Here is a 15,348-nt window from a genome sequence, read left to right on the forward strand (position 1 = left end):
GACGCATAGGGGGTTCACGTTGCAGCGTTGGACAGCGGAGGAACGGGGCTGGAACGATGGAGCGGAGCGGTGCAGGCACCGGGTTTTATAGCGCACATAACGGTGAGGGGACGGACCGGCGCCAGTGCGTCTACCGCGGCTATGACGCAACACAATCCAACACAATCCACTTTAATCCAACCCAATCCAAATCCAATCTAATCCAATCCAAGCCAAGCCAAGCCAAGGCAAGCCAAGGCAATTCAATCCAATCCAGTCCAATGTCCCTCGCGAAAGAGTGTTTGCTATCGCAGAGGAGACGGGGTGAGCGGCGGAGAGCGAAGCTGGCGGGGTGAGGAGAATGGGGGAGGGGTGGACGCCGACAACAACGAAGACGACGCCGATGCCGGATGCAGGGACAAGGCGGGTGAATGAGAGACGGGGCACCTAAAAACTCCCCCCTCCCCTCGCGGGGACCCCTATGTAGATCCGACGCATAGGGGGTTCACGTTGCAGCGTTGGACAGCGGAGGAACGGCGCTGGAACGATGGAGCGGAGCGGTGCAGGCACCGCGTTTTATAGCGCACATAACGGTGAGGGGACGGACCGGCGCCAGTGCGTCTACCGCAGCTATGACGCAACACAATCCAACACAATCCACTTTAATCCAACCCAATCCAAATCCAGTCTAATCCAATCCAAGCCAAGCCAAGGCAAGCCAAGGCAATTCAATCCAATCCAGTCCAATGTCCCTCGCGAAAGAGTGTTTGCTATCGCAGAGGAGACGGGGTGAGCGGCGGAGAGCGAAGCTGGTGGGGTGAGGAGAATGGGGGAGGGGTGGACGCCGACAACAACGAAGACGACGCCGATGCCGGATGCAGGGACAAGGCGGGTGAATGAGAGACGGGGCACCTAAAAACTCCCCCCTCCCCTCGCGGGGACCCCTATGTAGATCCGACGCATAGGGGGTTCACGTTGCAGCGTTGGACAGCGGAGGAACGGCGCTGGAACGATGGAGCGGAGCGGCGCAGGTACCGCGTTTTATAGCGCGCCGCATAACGGTGAGGGGACGCGCCGGCGCCAGTGCATCTGCCGCGGCTATGACGCAACACAATCCAACAGAATCCACTTTAATCCAATCCAATCCAAATGCAATCCAATCCAAGCCAAGCCAAGGCAATCCAATGCCCCTCGCGAGAGAGTGTTTGCTATCAGAGAGGAGAGGGAGTGAGCGGCAGAGAGCGCAGCTCGCGCGGCGAGGAGAATGGGGGAGGGGCGGACGCCGACGACAACGCTGACGACGCCGGATGCAGGGACAAGGCGAGTGAATGAGACGCAGTCGCATCTAAAAGAAATAGTTAGGCGGCGCCCGGTTTCGATCCCACGACTCTCTGGCCGCAACGGGAGGCACCTGGCGCTCTTGCCACTGCGCTACAAACTGAGACGGGACCATGTGCTACGAACGCGCCTTATGTCCTTCACTTATTTAAACTACAGCAAGAAGCTACTGATACAACGAAGGCAGGCGAAGCTGAACGTCAACAGAAACGACGAACTGAAAACTAATGGGAACTTCAGTCGACCCCATGGCTGCTTCGCATACTACTCAGGGTTCCCCTAAGGGAAGATGGTGCAATTTTTTTGGGTTAGTTTCAGCGATTTGCTGAAGGCTTGTCTTTGTGATGACCTGGCAACCCTGCGATAGAGTGTTTCTCGTTCAGAGCAAGTGTTGCCAGGATTACGGCGAACGCTGAAGGTTTTTTGCGAATCTTAGCAAATCGTCGTTGGTGGCCATACGTGGCTTGACAAACGTGCGCAGGGGATGCTGAGCGGTCGCCACGAGGAAACAACGCACGAGCGATCGGGATTTTGTTTGTTCCTGAACTGCCGGGTGGTCGGCCAGCGGCACTCTATTACGGGAGAGCGCTCACGCGAGCTCGGCATTTTCTTGACATGTTTAACTGCGGGCACCCTACGCTAACCATTTGCGAAACAGCTTCGCTGTTAAAATGAACCTCCGGCAACTAATCAGAAGCTTGACGAGGCCTGAGTACCTACACATAAGGTGGCAGCGGAAAAACCGAAACACGTAATGTTCAATCACGCAAACAGAAGGAAGGAGAGAGATAAACAAGGAAAATCATGTGAATGTGAACATCTTCAACATAACTCTGTCTGGTTGGGTTTTAAATACTTGAAGATGCAAATACACACACCAAGGGCGTTTATTCAAAGCTGTGCCAACGTTTCGGAGCCAACTCGGCTCCTTCATCAGGGGTGACTGTGTACGACAAGAAGCAGCGGGTAAGTAAGGTGTCTTCTTCTTTTTGGTTTTTCTTACTGGAATCTTGCCCTTGCGCGTCGGAGGCCGTGGGCTTAGATGGTGGGAAGGTCTCCGAGGGATCTATTGAGGCCTTGCCGGTTTCCTTATATGTGCCAGGACTCAAGGAGTAAAGCAGTAATCTTTGTGAGTAATGGGTTTCGGTGTCAATCACCTGCGCGCCGTCAAAGGTATTCCTGTGGTCAGCTTTTTCGTAGTGCTCGGCCAACGCACTGCGTCGAGTAAGAACGGTCTAGCGCGAGTTATACAGCGATGGCCTACACCAGTGAATGTACCATTAAATGCTGAACAATTGTCCTGTGAAAAAATTACGCCCATCTTCCCGCGAGATAACCCTGATGTGACGCGACGCACCAGGGGGGAGCGTTTGGACTGACGCTGGTATTGTATTGCGTCAGTCCACTCGCTGAAGGCACTCTCGCTTCCATCACGTCTTCATCGGAAGATCTTGCACGGAGGTATCGTCAAGCAAAGTAAAGTCAAGTGCGAGAGCGAGCGCTGGACTGATCCGGCGCCGTGCGCTTCCCGCTTATATTCCCGCGTTTGAAAGGAGAGGAGCCGAGGGGGAGAGTCTCGCGCATGCGCACACATGCGCGCACCCAGAGCAACGAAGCGCGCACGGGCAGCTGTTGTTATGATAATGAGACGGAGTGAGAGTGTTGCGCACAGCTGTCGGAGAGAAGAACGGAGGAGAGTTGCGCATGTGCAGTGAGCGTGCGGACAACGCCGCGACGACGACAACGCCGATAGAGGGACATGCGTGCGAGCAAAAGATGCGTTGCATCTCAAACTGATGCCGCCTCCCGAAGACCACGAACTCATACGAGCCCCTTCAACCATCAATCTTCCCCTCCAACCTGTCTCCGCGTCTCCGCCCCCCAAGGGCTCCGGCCTTCCCTTTTTGAACAAAAGATTTAATAATAACAACAACTGCGTTGAGTGTCGGACTTGCGAACGTCGTTTTTGTGTTGACGGAGTCGTTTCCTGGGTTTCCTGTACACTGTGAAATTTAGTCCATCTGGCTGTCTTTTCACCAAAACGTCGAGGAATGGCAACGTGCCGTTTGTTTCTTTTTCCATGGTGAATTGGATGGCTGGTTCAGTCGAATTTAGCCGCCGTGTCCCTCAATCGGGCTGCAACCGAGAAAATTCCTTTGTACTCACGCCGCAGGTCAACAACCCCTCGCCGGTCTCCGCCGTCTGTTCCCCCTCCCTCTCCGCACACCGACCGACCGGTATTTCCCTCCCTTATGTAAAGGAACGAGTGAAACATTATCCCGCATTCTTCGCAAGGAAGGCATTGTCATCTCCCTCAAGCCAGTATAAACTCTGGGACGGCTTATACCTCGACCTAAAAAACGGCCGCCAAACGAAAAAGCCCAAGGGGTCGTCTACAAAATTGCTTGCGAACAATGCCCCGCTAGTTTCGTTGGGGAGACCAGGAACTTCCCGGAGCGCCTCCTTCAACCCCAGGATCAACCCCGTCAAACCCCGTCAACCTCAGGATTAACTTTGACGGCGCGCAGGTGATTGACACCGAAACACATTACTCACAAAGATTACTCCCTGAGTCCTGGCCCATACAAGGGAACCGACAAAGCCTGAATAGATCCCTCGGATCCCTTCCCACCATCTACGGCCACGGCCTCCGAAGCGAAAGGGCAAGATTCCAGTAAAAAAAGAAAAAGAAGAAGACACCTTATTTAACGGCTGCTTCTTGTCGTACACAGTCACCCCTGATGAAGGAGCCGAGTTGGCTCCGAAACGTTGGGACCGCTTTGAATAAACGCCCCTTGTTGGTGTATTTGCCTGTTCAAGGAAAATCATGGCTCAAAAACGGTGTGACCAACAAAAAATTTAAAACAAGAATTAAAATTATAACAAGCATGGACATAGGCAAAATAATATAGTACATTTATACATAAAGCCAAAATAAAGACCAATAGAAAAGTAGGTGAATTTGACGTCAGCATGAAAATCTAACCCAGGCCTCCAGATTGCACGTCAAGCCCACACTTAACTTCACCAGTTCAGCTCCATGCATTCAGCTGACTAAAAGTGGACGTGGTGCATGCCTTGTGGTCTTCGACGTAGGCAAACTTCGACCACCCGTGGATGCAGCTTGATGTATAAAAAGTTTCCTTTTCTTTTAAAAGAAAAAGGAAAAAATGAGTTATTTGTTTACCCACGTGCCGGAGCTACAACAACTGGGAGAAGTGCATTTCGTCCGGGCTACTGATGAATTGATTGATTGTGGGCGATGAGGAGCGCCGTAGTGGACGGCTTCGGATTCATTTGGACCACCTGGGGATCTTTACCGTGCGCAGAAATCTCGTACACACGGACGGTTTGGCTCTTCGCCTCGATCAGAAAAGCTGCCGCCGCGGCCTGGAAGCGAACCCGCGACCTCGTGCTCAGCAGCGCAAACCCTTAGCCACTGTGCCGCCCCGGCGGGTGCCACAGATGAATCAGACTTACTGGAAATGCTTTTCTTTGCGGCGAAATCTCGACACTTGGGCGCTTGCCTTTCTGGCCTTAGGCAGAAAAACGCCCGCCATGCCCCCTTCCTGGGGACTGATAGGACGATGCATGAGCCAATGACCTACCGAGGCGGATACATTTTTCAGCCCGTAAGTAGAGCGAGAGAGAGAGAGATGAAAGTTTAACAACCAAGGGTTTAGCGGACCTTAGTGGCCGAAGATCGGCGTGCTTCGGCGACTGCTCCTGCCCGACCCGTGAGCGACTTCTGGAGAACCAGGTTCGAGCAACCCAGCGCTGTTTCCCACTGGTCGAGGAATGTGATCAGAGGGAAGGGGTCAGATTTGCAGGCCCACACACGATGATGTAATCTAGCCTGTTTGGTAACGAGAGACCGCAGTACGTTTTAACTGCTAGGTTTAATGAGAAAGGAACAGCAGATAAGCTAGATGATGATGGTTACGCGCTCCACGAGGCAAGGCGTCTTCTTCCTCACTTCTATTGCATGGGAGGGGAGATCCGCTTATGATGATCTTCAACAGCCTGTTCTCCGCAGTGCTGGCAGAGTGTTGTGGGATACAATGAGGGGTGAATGGGATGAAGCATGGCTGTACAGGGGAGGAATTCAGTTTGAAGCTTACGCCCAAGGCGGTCCTCTTCCACAGATATTGGATGGGTTGACGAAAGGGTATCTGCGGCGGGAGAGGTGGTTGTGAGGCAGGTTGTTTTGTACTGTAGAGGATAAAGTTTGCCCGGCGGAGAAGGTAGCGAGGCAGGTTTGGCGACGGAAAAGGACCACAGTATATTGACGGTACCAATTAGAAAGTAACGTGCACAAATGAAAATGAAGCAACTCTAATAACAACAGTTCTATAATTAAAAGTCCCATGGAAAAATTCCCACTCCAAATTGTCCGCGCTCATGTGTGGGTCCCTGTCGGTGAGCTGGCTCGGTGCGCAGGGCTCGGTGCGCTTGTCGATGCCGGTGTTGCGGCCAATGATCAACACGTCCGCTTCAGCCCGGGTGCTCCGTGGCTGGTCTGGACTGGAAGAGACCCGACGTAGCCCGGCGCGAAGATCTCCTAAGCGTTGACGCCCAGCCGAGAGCTTCTCGAACCACCTGCGTCTTCCTGTATCCAGCGCTCGCCACCTCTTCGTCTTCCTCCTTTTAAACGTCGTTTTTTACAACCTCGGCACGCGCTTCGTCGTCTTCGCTTCTTTGAACCCCGAAAAAGCACCTCCTCACAGCGGTAATGTTCCATGATGTCTCTGTAGGTATGTTAACTATCACGGGCAGATCTGGCTCCATTAGACACAGTGCTGTCATCACAGGCCCGGGAGACGAGAGCTCGGGCCGCGGTGTGTGCCACTTCATTTCCTGCAATACCAGTGTAGTCAGGGAAGCAGGTAAATTCTACAGGATCAGCATAGGGCTTTTTATGAAGAATTTGGTGGGCTTGGGGCCAGATTTGGCCTCTGGCGTAGTTTAGAACGGCCGTTTTCGAATCAGGGATAATGAATCGGCGGGTTGGCTGGCCTGCGTGTGAGTTCAAGTGCTATCGCCACCTCTTCCGCCACTTGAGGGTGACGGGTTCGGATGCTGAAGGCCGTGAGTGGGGGAGAATCGGGTGAGTGAGTGACTGCCAAGGCAAAAATATCCACGTGACGATACTCAGCTTCATCAACATGCAGTGTGCCTGGATCAATCGGGTATTTTGCTGTGAATGCACGGGCTCGTCGCGCTCTTTGGGAATGATATTGGGCGTGCCCATTTCGAGGTAGGGGCGGAATAATGATGTTCTCTCACGTCACGGTCTCGATGAGTGATTTTAGCTCGGGCTCGTATAGGTAGCCAATGCGTAGGCTGTCCAGGAGGGCTCTGCCGGCTGCACTGTGCGTCTGCACATCTCGCAAGGCGAGCAGTTCCAGCATCCTTTGGATGAGGACATCGCCGAGGCGGAGACGATGCTATCCTGAGAGGCCTGGAACGCATGGGAGCAGGAGCTCAAGTTTATAACTACGCGCGCGCCTTTCTCACACAAAGGACGCCCACCCTCTGGTTGGGAAATGTGACACTGCCCGCTTCCCGTCAGTAAAAAGAGAGAGAAACAAAGCTGTTTAATTGGCAAGCGATTTCAGCCTGGCTAGCTGCCCGACTCACTCCACCAGATGGGTTTGAGGGTAACATTAAAATATATCAAGATATCTCTCATATGCATACTACCGTTGAGCATTAAGGTGACAACACGATGAAAGGACACATCACAGCGTATGGGTCCAGGTGGAGTGGGCAGTAAGACTGACTGCTGCAATTAGAGCAAAGCGGCGGTCGCACTGATTCCCGTTTTATGCGACGTCAACACACCTACCCGTGTTTCTTACATCCCAACTTCAGGGAACTGGATTGGCCAATATCGATAAGAAGTGTGATCAGAAGCTTAAGGCTGATCTCCTGATTTCCAGTCAGCCATGTACAAAAATTCCAATATGCCTAAACCACCTCTTACCTACAACATGTAGCATACACCCACAGGGGCGTATTCACCAAAGCGCATGACCGAAACAAAACACCTGTCGCTAGCGCTGCAACTGCAGGGTAGTGCCTGTCCTAGAGCATTTGCAGCGACGCTTGCCATAGTGAGCTTGCCATGCGAAACGTTCGTTTTGCATGCCGCAGTGGAGTTACTAGCTAGTGAGGCCGCTCTGCGACGGCAGGAGGTGTATCACTATCACTATGTCTTAAAGGAATAAAATATCGCGACCACTAAACGAAAAATCGGAAAGGTGATCCCGGCATCGGTGGTATATAAAGCAGTGCTATATTGTAAATTCACTTGAATTGTACGAGAAACCGCGCAAATATTTAGGGTCCTCAGCAATGAGGGTACAGTCGAAACTGGAAAATAACTCGCACAAGTTCTAGTGCAGCATTGAAAAGCGAACTACACAGAGTAACTCGGAAACGCTGCTGTTAGTGGAAAACTCCGAGGAGAGCTTGGCGAAGCTTAGTTTGAAAATAGTGATTTCGCATTTACGTCTAATAACGAGTGCTTACGTGCCCTCTGTGTTGATTAACTTTCCATTTTAAGAAAAGAAAGACAGACCGAATTCAAAACATTGTTCACAGAAATCACTGTTGAATTGAGGGTAACTGCTACTAACTAGGCTATATACTGACAGGCGCGCAGTGATTTAATAGCCACCGTCACTGCAACCCGCTAAGCTATATATTTTTTCCCCACTAAGTGGAGTGCGATACCCGCAGACGTGAATGTCTCACCACCATGACTGGATTGAAACAAATCAGAAATAAAGAAAACTCATGATACGTTTTGCTTCCGCTCGTTCTTCGCAAGTGGTAATAGGGCGCAGCCTGCGACTTTTTGATCGCTTCGCTGGCTCACAGCCTCGCCGCTGCCGTATTACAGGACTAGGTGAGCGTGAAACAGCTGCTTCACCTGCGCCTGATAGTCTGGTGGCGGCTGGACCGCGTATCCGCGCAGTTCAGTGGAAGCGAAGCACGCGGCTTGGCGAGAGTTCGACGCCTGCTTCGCCGGCGCCTCCTCCCTCAGTCTCGCCACCGACGACGCCCTCGCTGGGCTTTCCGTGCGTTCGTTTCAGCGCAAGTAGAACGACGAGTGCAATGATGCCGTAGATACAGCTAGACAGCGGGCAACAAAATGTCAGGGGAAGGCAAACTGCCACGAAACACTGTGTCCATAGTCCTTGCTTTCGTTCGTGATAAGAAAGTTTAGAAGTGTTAATCGATGGTCAGTTCAGTCCGTAAGCAACGCGTCAAAGCTAAACTAAAGCGCTGCACTATGAAGCTTAGGGGCGTTCCCTATGTAACAGGGTGTCTTTGCACAGTGCCCTAACGCCGCTTTCCATGCACCCCACCGTTAAAAAGGAGAAAAAATGTTTATTCTAATAGTTTATTTCTACTAGTCTGATTATTTTCGTTCGAACACTTAATCTCTACAAGTCGGTGTTTTTTAGAACCTTCCCTGTAGCTTCTTCTAATTTCCAATTTAATTTTACGCCATTCGTGGAGGCCAGCTTACGGAGCCATGAAGAGAAAATACAACTTCGTTTAATTTGAAAGAAGTAGGATTCAGTGTCTCACTCAGCTCCATTAGAGCCACAAAAGATGTTTTTTAACGAAAAAAAGCAATAAGTGTTCAAAAACGTTCAAATTTTGCGCCACAGTGACGTGTTTGAGCAAGAATGACGTCATACGGGCCAACAATAAAACATAATTTTCAGTGCGTTAACTGCACGTTAGCATTCAAGTGATGCGGTCAAATGGAACTAGAGGCCCCATTACAGACGTCGAGTCATGTGTCATCGCGACAGGTCAGTTAGGCGGCCGGCAATCACACAAACAAGGTTCCGTGACGTCATTGAAAAAGTTGCGGGAAATTGGCTAGGGGGTCGCGACTGCTTCACACGTTTTCTTTAATATCTCCGTTATTTGTTCGAAGACTGCAATGATATTGGTATCATTGTTATCGGGTCTAAGCAGTCTTTCCAATAAACCCAACTTGTATTTTGTCTTCATGGCTCCTTTAATATGGTGTAAGAAACCCAGCGGTAACCGTGCTGAAGGTCACAGAAGTGGAAACTCCGCGAAAATTGGAAGGAAAAAGAAAGAACGCTTTACTATCGACACAAATAGTCGTTGTTAACGCACTGAATGCATTGGGGCTCTTGGCTGAGGACTGCGGCCGAAATGAGCAATGTCAGCCTCCTAGTTACAGAAGTAGCAAGTAGGAAAGTAGCAATGTGCGGCCTGGTTACGGAGGAAAAGAGGTAACAGAAAGGCACTAGTATTATTTAACTATTCACAGAGCGACAGGCGACACAGCCAGAAGAGTAAGCACTGGACGAGCGCTGCCGCTCACCCAAATTTAATTAAAACCAACCACACACATTTACCCGAAAGGGGAACAACGACACACGTGTCAAAGTTGTATACAGAAAAAAAAAAAACGAAGAAAAACATGAAATATTTGTGGTTATCCATGAACTGAACCTCTTTATCAGTAAGCGTCCCTGAACTCTCGCTTGCGCACTTTTCGCCCCTCTTACTAATGTGATACGCTTCAACATTCTCTGGGTGTAAATCTTTCGGGTGCTTGATAAGAATATCTGTTTCCTCAAACACCGGGTGGCAGCCGCATGTGTTGCAGTGTGAGGGTAAAGGCGGTCGCCGACGTTTGTGGAAGGAGAGCGCATGCTCTCGCTATCTAACATTAGCACACATGCCAGTCTGCCCGATGTATGACTCACCGCACGAAAGAGGGAATTGTTACACGATGCCGGTTTGGCAGTCCACACAATCTGTGTTCACGCTTCGTGCCACACCCCGATGTGGCTACCCTTTCTGTTTACGTAGCCTGTCTTTGCACGGGAGCGCACATTCCTCCAGGTTACGCGGGACGGAAAAAAAAACACCGTGGCGCCATGCCTACTGGCAACTTTCTTCACACCGCGCGACGGACGGTGCACATAGGGAATCACGGCTAGTTTATTTTCTTCTGTTTTTCCTTTCCGTATCGGAGTCCACACGAGACTTGGCATGACTGACCAACTTATTGCCACAGCTCCATAGAGCTCCTCTAGGGTAACGTGCCGCCTCTAACCTCTTTACCTGACCCTCGGAGCTCTGATCTATGGTGGCAGAAGTGGGATAATGTTGTGCGCAACAAGCAAAAACACACACCATTCTTCACTAACTTCGAATGCCCTGAGCCGTGATTTTCAAGTGGTTTCTCCGAGCGAGGCAAGTACAACTAGCAAACCCTGGAGGCTCAAGAACGGCAGCTCCTGGTTTTTTTTTAGCGGAACCGGAAACTTAAAACGGAAACCACTTCCACAGGCAACGTTCAAAAGATTAATGGCCATGCGGGGTATTTAATCAGGGTTCACAAGTGCAAGGAATAATGGAGTGTCTTTTTCTGCGTGGCGCGCAGCAATAATCTAATCCTTCCACCATACTGTGGAGCTGAGCTTCCAGAATCAGTTAAAGAGGCTAGATGCGGCAGGTTAGTTAGTTTGTTTATTTGTTTCTATAAACGTACGGTGTTATGGCGGAAAATAGGGTAAAAAGTTGCACTCAGCAACTTGAAGGAGCCCTACATCCTTCATGGTCAGAGAAAACAGCGGGGTGGAAAAGAAGCGCCATACCCTAGAGAAGCTCTGTGGAGCTGTGGCAATAAATTCTTTAGGCATTTCAAGCCTCGTGTGAACCACGATAAGGAACGGAAAAAACCAAAAGGAAATAAACTAGCTGTTATTTCTTATGTGCACCGTAGGGCGCATGTTTTGAACAATGTTGCCCGTCGGTATTGTGTCACGGTGATTTTTTCTGTTTCCGCAGCTTCCAAACCCTACAGGGCGCCTATGAAAGGACCAGGCTACCACACCAATTTGTGCGGCCGTCACTACACCGTGGAGGCCGGCAGGGGCGTTGTTTGGAGCACCCGGCCGCCGGAGGAGTGGTGTACACTGTACCGGAGGTTATCGGCTGAGCTGCCTAAAAGCGTTTATACCTACGATCACGGTGGAATTTGATCACCGCTTTCAAAACAGTCTTAATGGTGACTTCTTTTCAGATTCCTGGATGTATTATCGGCTTCTTTCCCGCACGTGTGGAGCCTCGCTTTAGGCAAGAGTGCCTTCTTGGGGAGCAGTTATGCCTGTAGCTCTGGCTACGTGCATTAGTTTGTGAACAAGCCAGCGCCTAGTCGCCGCTCGCCTTGCCGCACGGGTGGAGTGATGGCTCGGGTTTCCGCCAGACCTCGCCGACACTTCGCTACGTTACCTCTTTTTCCTACCACAGACTAATGTGACGCTGATGTTCAGTTACTGCGACCACTATGTTGATTGATTGTAGGGGTTCTTTAACGTGCGCCAAAATCTCGTACGGACGGGTGTTTTTGCTTTTTGCCTCCATCAGAAAAGCCGCCGCCGCGGCCGGGAATGGAACCCGCGACCTCGTGCTCAGCAGCGCAACGCCTTAGCCCCTGAGCCACCGCGGCGGGTGCTACAGTGAAACCCGGATATATCAAACTCGCAAAAAACGGTCATTAGTTCGATATATTGTATAATTCGATATATAATGTTTAAAGAATTTGACAATGCACAGAACGTACCTCATCACTAACTGTTGTTTACTTGCAAGATACATGCTCCGCGGGCACACTAGCGCGAGAAATAGTCCCCGATCTTCTTTTGCTTCATCATTTTCGAAGCATTGTTGAGCACACACTTTTCAACATTGTCAAGTGACTCGAAACAGCTGAGCCCACAGCCTTCTATTGCCGCGCAGTGGCGGCGAAGAACGCTCAGCGCGTGAAGAGCATCGGAACATGGGGGCGGGGCGGAACTCGTCGAGTCCTCACAGTTGAACACAGATGAACAAGGCGTACCGATGCGTCGTCAACCGCGAAAACACGAAAAGGGAAGCATGCGTAGAAGCGAGGGGAGAGAGAGCCCGCCGCGCGAGACTGGCGAGACAGCGGGAGAGTGTGGTCCAACCACTATTTCCAGAGGGTGGCTGTCAGAGCGAGCGAGAGCGCGAGCGCTTGGGCTAAGTGACTTTTCAAACTGGGGGAGGAGGCGTAGGCAGCTCGCCCAGCGGCCGCGCGGGAAAGCCAACTTCGTTTGCAATCTTGCTCTGCCGAAGTTCGATATATAGGTTGCGGCTGCCTTTTTTGTTCGATGTAGCCGTACTTTTTGCTATATATTCTCCCGGTAACATTATAGTGCACAATAATTGTTCGATATATGAGATAATTCGATGTAAACGGGTTCGATATAGTCGGGTTTGACTGTACCACTATGTGTGCTGTTCCGTCGGCGGGATAAATGAAATCAAAAAGTATTTTGCACGCGTCGCAGGATGTTCATATTTCAGCCACGATTTTCTGTAGAGTAAAGGAAACGAACTGTGCAATAAAATTAACCACAAAATTTGGTGTCACTTTCCTTGTAAGGATCCCGCCCATGAGTGGCGTCCTGAGTTTGCGATTCCACATGATTCTGCCGCTTCTCCAGCTCTTTCAACCAAAGTCCACTGGAACTCAATCTAGAGAAGTCGAGGAGAGCCATCTCCAAGGCCTTTCTGCTGGAGGAATCAGTGGGCGGATAAGGGAGGGAATCTCTCGAAAATCCCAAACCACGTGGAAATTATTGGAGAAATCTCCAAGGAAAGGGCATCGCCCATCGGTTACGGGGTCAAAAGCTTTTAAAATGGCAGCCATAACAAAGTGTTGGTTTGCAGCCTACGTAAAATACGTTCTTCTTCGCTGTTTAGGGCTGGGGTGGAGGAAGTGTAGACCCTATAATTTCCTTTAAATGGTCTTTAAGATCCTGGACCAAAAGAAGAATGGTGGCATTCCGAGCACCCACGAGCACTTACTGCACCTTCATTTCTATGTAGTGAGGCTTCCGGCTTGTTTGCTTCATAGCATAATATGACTACTCAGCAGATAAAGTTAAGGCCACAACTAAACGAGCAAATGACGAAAGGGTATTTATTGGGCATTTACCAGCGCAAATCCAAAGCGCTAAACTCACCGGGTATGCTTCCGTGTATCGACAGTATGCCTCCAGTATTAGCGTGTCCTCTTTCCTATACAGCTATGCGTAGAAAGTGTTCGTATCCGCTGTACCTCACCATTAAAATCTATATCCTGAGCAAAGAAAAGCAAAAGATCGCGCAGCAGCACAACTCAAGAAAAATGCATGAATTTGGATTTGAGACACCACTAAGTGTTTTTCTGCTCAAAAGCCTTTTTCGAAAAACAGGGTGTATATAACTATTGTTACGTGAACTAGTTTGTTGCGAAGCTTCAGGTTATCTGGCTATGTTTTTTAGGCTGACCTTAAATTGCTCCGGTTTGAAACGCGGCTCAGTGATGGGTTCAGCTCACACTTCTACCTCAATCGTATCATTCTGTTTATGCACACAAACCTATGTACTCTTCTGTTTCCATTTATTTTGCCAGGAACGTCCTAAATATTGGAAGAATTTACATAGCTTCACATTTGTGCACATTGTTCTCGTTTACTGCCCCGGATTGTTGCTTGGCGGAAGCCAGTTAATCTATCCGCTTGATGATGCGCACACACTAAGGACCTGTCGGCGATAGAAATAAAGCCGCCGCCTAGTATATTCAAGAGCCGGGAACAGCGCTAAAATTAAACCAGTAGTACAACATATATGACGATATAATTATGAATAAATCAATTAATCAAAGGATTACGCTGACCATCTAAAGACTAGGCGGTCAGGGCCACCTCCCACGTCTCAGCTGTAGGCGTGTGTCTACAGACGATATTCCAGGAGTCGCTCAAGTTGCGCAAAATAAAGAGCATAGTTCTGTCATTGCGACGATTTATATTTACGGTTGGTCGAGGCTTCTCAACCAAGGTGTTCGTCTCAATTTTTGAAATGCCACGGGTTTTACTGTGGTCAAGCTCCAGTGAGGTGCAGCCGCCAGTGGTGTAGAACGAGGACAAGCTCTCCAAAGTTTGTGGGGAGGGGAACGTGGTAGTCGACGCAATCAAGTGTAAGAAATCCAGTGGCGCACACGGCCAAACGCTGGACCAAGGCAGACTTTGAGACGCACCCGCACCATCGCCACACACTGGTTTTCTTGGAACACTGTTGAGCAGCTGTTAATCTGGCTAGATCGATTAGGGGTAGAGTCTGACGTTTCAACGCTGGCGTCTTAGGTTCCAGACACAACGGGCACAGTGCAATCAACGTTTTCGCAAGGACGAGAAATTGTTTTTACTTCATTGTGTTTTCTTAGTTGATTTCTGCACATTATTTTTGTAAATATTGTTTTGGCTTCTTTTAAGCCATCCCATCCTAGCGACACGTTTATTTCTTCTTCAGTTGTTGTAGAACAACTCAAACAAGGTTCACACGTGGGGTGCGTCCACGCGGTCATGCTGGCTAACTAACGTGGACGTAAACAATCTATAACGTAAAATTACGATAAATAATTAGATGAATTTTAACTTGTATTTGAAATTAAAAGGCGCAGTAGAAGTCTATCAGATCCCCAGCTATGAGTGAGGCTAGGGTCAGCGTACCACACGAAATATACATTTGCATGAACACAGGTTGGTTAATAGACCTATTTTATGCAGTAAAAACTTTTTTTGGCCCTGGCCGTCAAGTCAAACATTCTGATAATTGGATATTACTATCCCATTAAAAATAAACATAGCCCTAGTGCCATGGACCTGCGTTATTTCAGCGCAAATGTACAACTTTACACGCGGACCACTTAAGTCGGACCAACGTGCTCCGTAAACACCAGTCTAAACCAAGGAGCTTTTAATCTCCTTGGTCTAAACGCGCCGTGTTTCGATCACTCGCTCTCTAGGACTCTCCCCGATAGCGGCGGTGAGGATGCGAGCGTACATCTCGGACAGCAAACGGGCGGTGGCTACAAATCTTGTTACAATATTCTGGCCTGATTTGATTGATTGATCGTAGGGTTTAAAGGGGCCCTGAAAGGCATTTTGAGCACAC

The sequence above is a fragment of the Haemaphysalis longicornis genome, unplaced genomic scaffold (genome assembly GCF_048455015.1).
Source record: "Haemaphysalis longicornis isolate Haplotype H1 unplaced genomic scaffold, Haemaphysalis longicornis Haplotype H1 scaffold_5, whole genome shotgun sequence".
Taxonomy (NCBI): domain Eukaryota; kingdom Metazoa; phylum Arthropoda; class Arachnida; order Ixodida; family Ixodidae; genus Haemaphysalis; species Haemaphysalis longicornis.